Raw genomic sequence first — 12,286 nt, 5'->3', positions numbered from 1 at the left:
ATATGTATTGTAACATTGAAATGGACATAATGAAAAATCAATCTGGTAGTCCTGGTTTTGGGATCAAGGGGAAAATCTCTGTGTATATTTGTTTCATGTGTTATGCTCTCACCATTGCTTATTTTCTATTTTTTAGAATTCGTATGCAGGTAATTTTTGGATGGGGTTAAAACCTATATTTGGTAGCAGAATTGTTTTGGCTTCAAGGGGATGCCTTTTCTGCTAAGGGGTTTTTCTTGGGCTGTGGTAGACCCTGTTCAGTGGGAGATCTGCGATATTGATTCAGGTGGTGAAAGAAGATGGCGAGCAATGGACAGATAGAGATCCTTGAATTTAATAGTCAGAGTTTTGAGTGTTGGAAACTCAAGATGGAGGACCTATTGGTGGATAAATATTAGTGGATTGCAGTGGATCCAGGTACTAAACAAATGAGAGTGTCCGATGAAGAATGGATGAAGTTGGATCAAAACGCAAAAAGCACAATATGATTATGTGTCTCAGATTCAGTATTGCTGAATTTATCAGGGGAAGATACGATGAAGGCTTTGTGGGACAAGTTAGGGACTTTGTACCAATCTAATTCTCTGGTGAATAAATTGTTCCTACATAAAAATCTGTTTAACTTGAGGATGAAAGATGGAGACTCGGTGACAGAGCATCTAAACACATTTAATACTACGGTAAGCCAGTTATTATCTGTTGATATTAAAATTTTAGATGAAGATAAGTTCATCAGTTTATCTTGTTCTCTACCAGATTCGTGTGATAGTTTGGTTATTGCAATAGGTATAAATGCAGATGCCTTGTAGTATGATGAAATAGTCTCATCCTTGCTGACGGATCATATAAGACAGAAAACTATGGAGAGCCAGAATGGTGATGCCTTGTATATAAGAGGATGGTCCTAGAAGAGAAGCAAAAATAAGTCCTCGAGTGGGAGATCTAGATCTAGAGGGAGATCTAAATCTTCAAGAAAACCTATAAAGGTGTGCAAGAAATGTGGAAAGGAAGGGAACTATAAAAGGGACTATAAATATAAAGCTCCTGAGAAAGGAAAGGAATGCGGTCATACTCCTTCTACAGAGGTGAAAACCACCTCAAATGAAGTTGGGGATGCGTACCTGGCTTCTTCTTCAAGTACACATGTAGATCATGAGGGATGGTTGATTGACTCGGATGCATCCTACCACTTCACTCCCCATAGAGAGTGGTTTTGCGAGTATGAGAAATATTATGGTAACTATTATCACTCAGGTTGTCCTTAAGCTCCGGCAAGGATACGGTCGAGGTAACCACAAACCAACATTGGACTGTAGGTTCTAGCCCACCTGCAATCAAAGAGGGCTCTCTCTTTGTGATTTAGCTTTGTTGAAGATGATTTTAGGCTAGCTATTGAGTTTAGGGTTTTTGTTTGTGTTTTGGAGGGAAGGGTGAAGCTACAAGCAAAGAGGCAATGCACATGGTGGTAAGTTTCAAACCATTGGGCATGGAGTCATGGAGTAAAATTGTTGGTGCATTTTCTTGGTTATAAGAAAAATGAGGAGCAAGGTAGTTGCTCATGAAACAACTTTCGAGCTTTAAAAGGATGAAGAAGGGCTAAGGAATGAGAGGCAACAAAGAATCCCTCAAACAGGTTAGCAGAAAGAAGATGAATGAACTCTATCTGGGAGCAGCTAAGAATTCCTAGATGACAGTCATTCATATGTGAAATAGATCAATATGAGCCATAACAGAATTCATATTTATGTCTAGATCAAGAAGAAAATATTAAGAAGCCACAAAACCTGGGCATAGAGTGCATCAAAGCAAATTCTAAACCAATCCTTTGTTATGTGACTTGATCATATATGAAAATGAAATAACAGAGGTAAGGAACACCTATTGTTTCATTTTGCAGCACAAGAATTCCTCATTTAATTCTTCAGAAACATTAACAACACATCAAAGAGTCCATTCTCCAAGCTTGTAAGCAGTCTTTGATTATAGAAAAATATCAGAATTACAGTGCGAGTCTCTCTTGGATACATTAGCCGACCAACCCCTTTTACAGTGCAAGAGGTCATATATATATAAAAAAAGAGGTTACAAAATATCTAGGTGATGACTCTTTAAGCAATAAATTCCATCACCAACTCCTGCCAGGGAGTAAATGAAACATTAAACACTGCATTTAATATTAGCTTGCTAGCGTTCTATTTTTGTCAGAAAACTTTTGACTTTGTAGGTTGAGTGAGTGGGCTGCCTGTTGTGCATTTATTTAGCACATGTCCCCTGATGTTGGTATGTTGCCTACTGCTGTTTGGGTCTTCGTCCTGCGTGCTTGGCTTTTTAGCATTTGATGAGCTGTAATTATCATTTCAATTTTTCTCTATGCTGATTTACCTTTGACAGGTGCATCTTGCCATCTGTATATGTTGACCTGTAACTTGACCAAAAATAATTAATAAACAAAATCACCTTAGCAATATCTCTTTTATCCCTTTCCACCAGTCCTCTATAGGCAACTGATGCCTTTGTATCTTTATCAATGTTTCCTCAGCTTTTGTGTACCTATGGAAGGTGGGTTGGAATTCGAACAGGTGATTTATCTCTTGTGCAATGTAGAAGAGATTTTCTAATTTATTAAAAACACTCTATCCTGATGGAGGCCCTGTTCCTTCTGAAGTGCTGGAAGAAGCTGTGATTTTTTTGGCAGCAAAATTATTGACTCTGTTAGCATAAAGGTCATGTGACAGCAGTCTTCTGGCACTGGTTAACAAACTTGGCAGTCCTCTGCTATGTAATGCCATGATCTTTGCCTTGAACTCATCCACCTTAGCTTGCATCTCTTGGCATTTTCTGTCCAATGCGTGCACAAAGTTCCTAAGGATTAACACCTTTCTTATTAGCAAGATAGTTTCAGTCCTGCTACTGATTCCTAATGCTGCCAGCTGCCCCTTAGTGCGAGTATTCAAGAATTGGATCATCCTATTTTCTTCCTCGGGCGTATTTCTCAAAGATGTTCTGCCCTTTTGGTTTTCAAACTGAGCCAAATTTATCAAATCCATTTGCTCGTGAATAGTTTCAATGGATTTCCATTGGTCTGTAATGGATTGGCCAATTTTGGCCCATAGAATTTTCTTTATATCAGCTAGAGTTCTATCAAAAGTGAGCTCTTTCTCTCGCTCTTTTATTCTTTTTTCTAAGGCTTTGACCTCTCTTGTCTTCTCAGCTACCTCCTTGTTTGATTTGTCATATTTTGTCTCAATTGTAGCCAACTTTTCCTTGGTTTGTCTCAACTCTGTCATTTGCAATTCTAGAGGTTCTATTTCCTTCATCATATTGTCCATTTTCAAGTTGGTGTCTTTCTCTGTAGGTGTTGAGGTAGTTGTTGTAGTTCGTGCTGAACTTGAGGTACCTGCTTCTGCTGCTGGAGTACTAGGGGGGACTGTTGTGCTGGTCGTGGGAGGAGTGACCGTGAGGATCTGAGCTGTTTGAATTGGCTGAGAGGCCAACTCTCCCTGTCTTCTCTGTAATGCTACCTCCAAGGCAGTCTCTATTTCTGCCAAACTTTTATGCAAGGTCATGAGTAAAGCTACTAAATCCTTTTCTTCTTTCTGTTGAGATACCTCTGTAGTCTGAGGATGCAATGTAGATGACAGTTTGATTTGTTTCCTAAGGGCAACTATGTCTTCATCCCTTTTTTTAATAGATCTTGCACGCCCTCGAGATTAGAGGGATCATGTCCCATCTCTATCATAATCTCCTCCAAGGACTTGATTCTATTGTCCTTGGCCTGTGAGGAAGCCTTTTCCAACTCAAGATGGGTAGCAGTGTTGTGCAAAGAATTTTGCAATTTGTGAGCTATAAATGTCTTATCTGCTTGAGTAGAATATATCATTTCCCCTGTCTGCTTGTGCAATTCAATCTGGTCCGTTGGATGTATATCCTTGGCAAACACCTCCAGATTGGTTCTAATGTAATCAGCAGTTGATTGGGGTTGTTGAGTTGTAGGCCTGAAGTGACCAAGGGTTATCTTGCCTTCTTGGATGTCATAGGCCGCCATTAGTCTTTGCTGATTGGTGGGAACCATCCTTATTAACTGATTATACAGTTGGATTCTCACTGGCTCATTCCTAGCCTTGATATCAGTAAATGCTTTTTTGATGTCAGATGGTTGTCGGCCATGTTGTATTGTGGATGTCACCTCCACGCCACGCTGCCTCTCATGCTCCTGCTGAAATGAGCTGGCCGATGTATTCATGCTAGGAGGAACTTGTTGCTCTGTGGGCGCCTCTGGCATTTCTTGTTCTGAAAAAGGATTTAACCTTTGTCTTTTCTCTCCTTGATGCTCTGTGGATGTGCATGGAGGTGTCTCTTGCTGTCTATCCCTTTTCTTTGATCTTTCTTCATTGAGAGGTGTCTGCAACACCGGAATTTCTGTTACCTTAGTTTGTGTAGAAAAGTCTTGCCCTTGACTTTGTTCATCAGTAGAAACCGGTTGATCTGCCATTTTTTCTTGTTGTCCCAAATTGTGTACTTGCTCTTTTGAATGCTCTACTAAATGCTCTACCTCTTTACATTTGTCTGTTGCTGTTGGTGGGACAGTCTGTTGTGCTGGTTGCTGGGGGGCCGTGGCAGATGAGGTGCCTACTCCAAGGTGCTAAGGAGATGTAAAAAACACCTGTCCAAAAGATTCCAAGTCAACCACTTTTTCAAGGTTTTTGATTGCTTTTTCTATTATCTCTTCCTCAGACAATTCTTCAACTAGTGTGCCCTCTACCCATTCTAGTTGGTTGGCAAATTGTTCAATTTGGGGGATATCACAGTGTTCATATGCTGCAAGCTTGTACTTGACTCTTCTAAGGCCGATAAAGTGATTTGGGTCATATGGTGCCCAGTAAAAACGTGTTTTCAATAACAGAAAGTCTTTCAACATCTTGTCTTCCTCCTTCCAGGCTTCTTCTCTTTTATTGAAAATAAATGGGCCCAATTGACGTCTGATTTTGAGCTGTGCCTTTTTGCTTTTTCCATAGAAGTGAAGCATGTCTACATTACCAAACTGCCGGAAGTATTCCAAGGCAAAGAGTCTCATGGGGACATATTTGGGCAGTCTGTAAGGGGCCAACTCACACCCATAAATCCTGATTACTGTGTGGTGTTGATAAAAATACCAGTCTCCAATACTGTAGGTCTTGGAAAGTTGCAGGATTTTTTTCATTTCATCAGTGAGTCTAGGGAGAGGAGTGCTTGCCAGTAAGGAGGAAGTTGGGTATATAAATAGGTCAATGAACTCACAGTAGGTGTATGGAGAGTAGTAAACATGGTGGTAAACTGATGACCGAAATATTACAGACCTTCGCCTCCCCTTAGCATCCAACCTTTTGAGGAAGACCGGGAAGCTATCAGGCTGATAGTACAGCAACAAGTGATATATGTAGGAAGTATATTTAAACACCCTTTCTCTCTCCAGCTTCATGAATTGCTCATGAATTTTGTCAGCTATGAAGGTAGCATAATCTTACTGGACAGCGGGGGGCTGCCTTGGAGTAAACATGGATAGCATTACCAAGATTACCTCATCAACATACTCACTGGTATTGAATCCTAAGATGCAGGATATCATATCTACTTGCAGTCTCCCTGTTTCATTGAACCACACATGTAAATAAGGAGGAGGTTGTCGGGGTTGGTAATCTGGGAGCATGAATAATTGGCCAATCTTCACGACCTCTAAGCTGGGCAGTTTAGTGCCTTGGTTAAGTAGAAGATTCATAGAAAGGGGCACCAGAGGCTTGGTTGGCTCAAAGCTTAGCATCTCATTTATGGATTGAGGGGTGATGTGAAACAAAATAGCCCTAGATGGAGCCAAAAATGCTCTTGGAGTGGGTTCATAATGCTCAAAACACTGATATATAAAGTCTGGAAATACATTCACTTGTGGAAGATAATAGATGGGTGAGTTGGACTCCCAGATACCCATGTCATCAGTACCATTTCTGTGTTTTCTCCTTATCTCACAGAAGGTTTCAATGTGATATTTGTTGCTTATTTCAACTGTTTCCTTCATTTGATAATCCCTGTCAGCAAGGGGCAACCATTCCAAGTCCCTATGTGGAGCATTCAGTGGTGCAATATTCAGGGCAACTGTGGTCTCCATGTTTCGACAATAATTACAGCTGGATTCGGCCAGTATTTCAGCAAAAATCAGAATTCTGATAATGGTTTTCTGGACCAGGAACTCAACGTTTTAAGCTCTTGTGCAGATATGTTTTCATGAGCAGAATTCAATGAAACGTAGAGTGTGCAAGGTTCTGCAATAAATTCACTGAGAGGGAGGAAATTGGAGGGCTTTAGTAGACTGTCTACAGCGGTTCTGCGGACAAATTGGAGGTGGAATTTGAGCTAAATGGAAAGTTTATCAGGGGATGACAGAGCCGCCAGGATTTATACGTATAACAGGTTACATAGTGGAGCAGAGAGGAGAGTGTCGTGGGTGCTAAATGGGTTTCAAGTGAGTTTTAGGTGTAATGGCAATTTTTGCAGAGAAAATATAAAAACAGGGTTACGGGGGTTTTTTCGGGTAAATAACTGGATTTATGGCGTCGGTAGCAAGTAAGCAAGTGAAATGGAGAGCAATGATGACAAATTTTCAGGTGGCAGCGGCTTGTTTGATCGAATTTTGTACTTGGGCGGAAAACAACGTAAAATAGCATGCAGAGAGTTCCCACAACTGAGCAGTGAAAATGACATAAAACGGTCGATTTGCGCGTTCTTATGATAATTTGACACTTTTGGTGCTTTTTAACCATGACGTCAGCATGACATCATTGGCGGGCTGGGTACGGAGGGTGACGTGGCGGTCGACTGGGCTGGTGACATGGCGCGGTGACAAGGCAGACACGTAGAAGAGGATAGGTGACATGGGGCGCACGTACAGAAGGTTGAAAGCGGTTTCATCGAATCGATTTCTGTACGGGAGCGGTATCCATCAGAGCCCCTCTGATGCAATAGAAAGTGGACAGGTATCTTTTGTACGGCGGAAAAACCGCCTCGCCATCAGAAGCTAATGGCCGAGTAGTGGGGCGCCTCCGAAATCACCGAGAGCCGTCGGATGGGGAGGGCCCGATCCGACGGTGGTCGGAACAACGTTTTGACGGGATGATAACGCACTGGGCCCGCTCGAATGGTAAATATTTACACAGCGCTACTGGGGATTAAACTTTGGGTTATATGGGTTTAGTGGGTTTGCAAATGGCGTGGGTGGTTATTAATTTGATCGAATATCAAATTAATTCCAAAGGGAATGTATGCGTCGAAGAACTTAGTGTAAAGTTTATGTGTGTGGGGGGAATAGTGGTTGTTAATTTAACGAAATTTCATATTAACCCCGGGTTAGGACGTGGAAGGGTTAATGCCAGGCCCCAAATGAGCTTAGCATTCCCTGGACTTAGGAAATATGGCTATAGTGCCAAGGGGAGGGGCTATTTAATATATTTTTTTGGGGGATTTCATATAGTGTTAGTAGTGAATAGGGATAGGGAAGAAATTAGGGAGCTACATAGTAGAATTATGAGTTAATATGATAATGGTGGAGTGGAAAAGGAAAGAGAACAATGGTAAGTCTATGAAGTGAAAATAGATATAGAGATTATTTAAAAGATGAAAACATGATTTTTACACAAGAAATGTGGCTCCTTTTCACGAAGAAAGCCAAATCCTTGACTTAATGTTTTACAAAAAGGAAGTAAGACTAGGACTTGTTAGGCAGATCCCAAGGTCCCTTAGGGGGATGTTAGTAAGGAACTTTGAGAGGGAGGTGAGGGGAAGTTAGACATGCTTTTCAACATTCTGGCAAAAGAACACTGCTTTGATACCTCTGCCACTGATGAGATGAGCCTTCTTTGACAAAGCCCAAAACTGAAGATGATCTTGCTTCTACAACCGCAGGCTACCTAGCCAATTTGCAACACCTAGCATTTTTTGTTTCTGCCGGAAGGGTGCACTTAGACTTGCAAACCCTGATTGCCCTTTTTCTTTTAAACTGCCCTCCTATCTAAAAACTACCCTTATTGCTTCCAAGGGCCCAGTTTAAGCTGTTGGGCTCCTTCATTCTCTTCTTAGCCACTGATCTGCCAAGTATAAACTGTTTGGAGAGATAAACTCTCTATATTCTAAAGCAAGAAATTTAAACCTAGGGAAACCAAGTTTAGACTGTTTGGCTTTCCTTTAACTGAGAAACCTTAAAAAATGGAACTTTAGCAACATGAAAAAGGTGAACATTTTTGGCACTTCCACTATCAATCATGAAATATAAAACCTGTTGCAACAGGAGGCTAACAGTGGCTCCACTTGGGGATGACTTTTCCTTGTGAAAAGCCAATAACAGCAGGTCAGACTGCCTAGATCTTCTGCGGCTGTTGTACTCTAAAAACTTTTCCCTTTACTGGCTGCTTTATTTATGAACATGACAGCATACTTGAGGAGCTTAGGACCTTCACTTCAGTCTTCAACTATAAAGAGCTGCTTATCCAAACAGAAACTGAAATCCTACCTACCTACCCTAATCAGAACATGTTTGCTGGTTAGGTAAAATGAAGCAACCAGTGCAACCATCTAAGCAGTTGTAAAACGAAAGTAACTGTTTGACTGACAGTTAGTGAAATGAGAAATATTGTTGGGTCAGGTGCCCGCATGGTCAAAATTGTGACATATAAAGGCCACTACTGGAATACTTGGTCCTCATAGAGAAAACATGTTACAAATTTTGAGTTTAGAAAGGCCTCCATATAATCTGCTATAGGATCAAAAAAAGCATCATGTGGGATGGTTCTATCTGAGCTTTCTTGGTTTGATGGAACAACTGTATCCTCTGCAACGAATTTTGCAGCCAGTCCTTCAGCCTTTGTCTTGAAAGCATAGTCATCCTTAATTTTTAAGTCAGGAGGCAGTACAATTTCCCCATGAGTTGGAGAAGGAAGTCCTTGGAAAAATAATTTAGGATCTTGAAAATAATATGACTAGATCTGGGAATGTAAAAGCTCAATCTCACTTTCATGTTCTTCCACAACTAAATCAAGAAGACACATTTTGATTTGAGGCTGTTGTATTGCGTTGATCTTAATCAACAACAATCTAAAAAAAAATTCATCGAGCTCATATTTTGATAACAACTTTCTGAATTCATTTACAGCTTGTTTAACTTCATTTTCCACACACCCAGTCATCCTATCTGACTATTACCACTGTGAAATGGGATTACTCGGCTGCAAAACTACTCAAAACTTTGAAAATTTTCTTTCAGGTCCGCTCCTCCAGTGGAGTCCTGATTGTGAAGATGGTGTGGAGTTGCCAGATGGATGTTTCAACTTTGGAGTGTCTGATCTCTATCCATCACCACAGATCAGAACTAAACTTTGTAAAAGTGTTCCTGAAGTAACAGATGACCTGCTCCAGAAACTAAAAAGAAACTTTTGGTCTGGTTCTCCCCCAGTGGAGCTTTCCAACTTGATTTATGAAATTATCTGAGGATGATTCCCCAGTGGAGTCGCCATTATGTTATCACTCAGGTTGTCCTTAAGCTCCGGAAAGGATACGACCGAGGTAACCACAAACCAACTTTGGACTGCAGGTTCTAGCCCACCTGCAATCAGAGAGGGCTCTCTCTTTGTGATTTAGCTTTGTTGATGATGATTTTAGGCTAGCTATTGAGTTCAGGGTTTTTGTTTGTGTTTTGGAGGGAAGGGTGATGCTACAAGCAGAGAGGCAATGCATATTGTGGTAAGTTTCAAACCATTGGGCATGGAGTCATGGAGTAAAACTGCTGGTGCGTTTTCTTGGTTATAAGAAAAATGAGGAGCAGGGTAGCTGCTCATGAAACAACTTTCGAGCTTTAAAAGGATGAAGAAGGGCTAAGGAATGAGAGGCAACAAAGAATCCCTCAAACAGGTTAGCAGAAAGAAGATGAATGAACTCTATCTGGGAGCAGCTAAGAATTCCTAGATGACAGTCATTCATATGTGAAATAGATCAATATGAGCCATAACAGAATTCATATTTATGTCTAGATCAAGAAGAAAACATTAAGAAGCCACAAAACCTGGGCATAGAGTGCAGCAAAGCAAATTCTAAACCAATCCTTTGTTATGTGACTTGAGCATATATGAAAATGAAATAACAGAGGTAAGGAACACTTATTGTTTCATTTTGCAGCACAAGAATTCCTCATTTAATTCTTCAGAAACATTAACAACACATCAAAGAGTCCATTCTATAAGCTTGGAAGAAGTCTTTGATTATAGAAAAATATCAGAATTACAGTGCGAGTCTCTCTTGGATACATTAGCTGACCAACCCCTTTTACAGTGCAAGAGGTCATATATATAAAAAAAAAGAGGTTACGAAATATCTAGGTGATTACTCTTTAAGCAATAAATTCCATCACCAGCTCCTGCCAGGGAGTAAATGAAACATTAAACACTGCAGTTAATATTAGCTTGCTAGTTGTCTAGTTTTGTCAGAAAACTTTTGACTTTGTAGGTTGAGTGAGTGGGCTGCCTGCTGTGCATTTATTTAGCGCGTGTCCCCTGATGTTGGTACGTTGCCTGCTGCTGTCTAGGTCTACGTCTTGCGTGCTTGGCTTTTTAGCATTTGATGAGCTGTAATTATCATTTCAATTTTGCTCTATGCCGATTTACCTTTGACAGGTGCATCTTGCCATCTGTATATGCTGACCTGCAATTTGACCAAAAATAATTAATAAACAAAATCACTTGAGCAATATCTCTTTTATCCCTTTCCACCAGTCCTCTGTAGGAAACTGATGCCTTTGTATCTTTATCAATGTTTCCTCAGCTTCTGTGTACCTATGGAAGGTGGGTTGGAATTCGAACAGGTGATTTATCTCTTGTGCAATGTAGAATAGATTTTATAATTTATTAAAAACACTCTATCCTGATGGAGACCCTGTTCCTTCTGAAGTGTTGGAGGAAGCTGTGATTTAGTTGGCAGCAAAATTATTGACTCTATTAGCATAAAGGTCATGTGACAACAGTCTTCCGGCACTGGTTAACAAACTTGGCAGTCCTCTGCTATGTAGTGCCATGATCTTTGCCTTGAACTCATCCACCTCAGGTTGCATCTCTTGGCATTTTTTGTCCAATGCCTGCACAAAGTTCCTAAGGGTTAACACCTTTTTGTTAGCAAGATAGTTTCAGTCCTGCTACTGATTCCTAATGCTGCCAGCTGCCCCTTAGTGCGAGTATTCAAGAATTGGATCATCCCATTTTCTTCCTTGGGCATATTTCTCAAAGATGTTCTAGGCTTTTGGTTTTCGAACTGAGCCAAATTTATCAACTCCATTTGCTCGTGAATAGTTTCAATGGATTGCCATTGGTCTGTAATGGATTGGCTGATTTTGGCCCATAGAATTTTCTCTAAATCAGCTAGAGTTCTATCAAAAGTGAGCTCTTTCTCTAGCTCTTTTATTCTTTTTTCTAAGGCTTTGACCTCTCTTGTCTTCTCAGCTACCTCCTTCTTTGATTTGTCATATTTTCTCTCAATTGTAGCCAACTTTTCCTTGGTTTGTCTCAACTCTGTCATTTGCAATTCCAAAGCTTCTATTTCCTTCATCATATTGTCCATTTTCAAGCTGGTGTCTTTCTCTGTAGGTGTTGAGGTAGTTGCTGTAGTTGGTGCTGAACTTGAGGTACCTACTTCTGCTGCTGGAGTAATAGGGGGGGATGTTCTGCTGGTCATGGGAGGAGTGACTGTGAGGATCTGAGCTGTTTGCATTGGCTGAGAGGCCAACTCTCCCTGTCTTCCCTGTAATGCTCCCTCCAAGGCAGTCTCTGTTTCTGCCAAACTTTTATGCAAGGTCAGGAGTAAAGCTACTACATCCTTTTCTTCTTTCTGTTGAGCTACCTCTATAGTCTGAGGATGCAATATAGATGACAGTTTTATTTGTTTCCTAAGGGCAGCTATGTCTTCATCCCTTTTTTTAATAGAGCTTGCACGCCCTCGAGATTAGAGGGATCATGTCCCATCTCTATGATAATCTCCTCCAAGGACTTGATTCTATTGTCCTTGGCCTGTGAGGAAGTCTTTTCCAACTCAAGTTGGGCAGCAGTGTTGTGCAAAGAATTTTGCAATTTGTGAGCCAGCAATGCCTTATCTGCTAGAGTAGAATAAAACATTTCCCTTGTCTTCTTGTGCAATTCAATCTGGTCCATTGGATGTATATCCTTGGAAAACACCTCTAGATTGGTTCTAATGTAACCAGCAGCTGATTGGGGTTGTTGAGTTGTAG

Source organism: Pinus tabuliformis, chromosome Q (assembly GCF_031772625.1).
Source record: "Pinus tabuliformis cultivar Carrire ecotype Pingquan chromosome Q, CPIR1, whole genome shotgun sequence".
NCBI lineage: Eukaryota > Viridiplantae > Streptophyta > Pinopsida > Pinales > Pinaceae > Pinus > Pinus tabuliformis.
Note: the sequence above shows the minus strand (reverse complement) of the source record.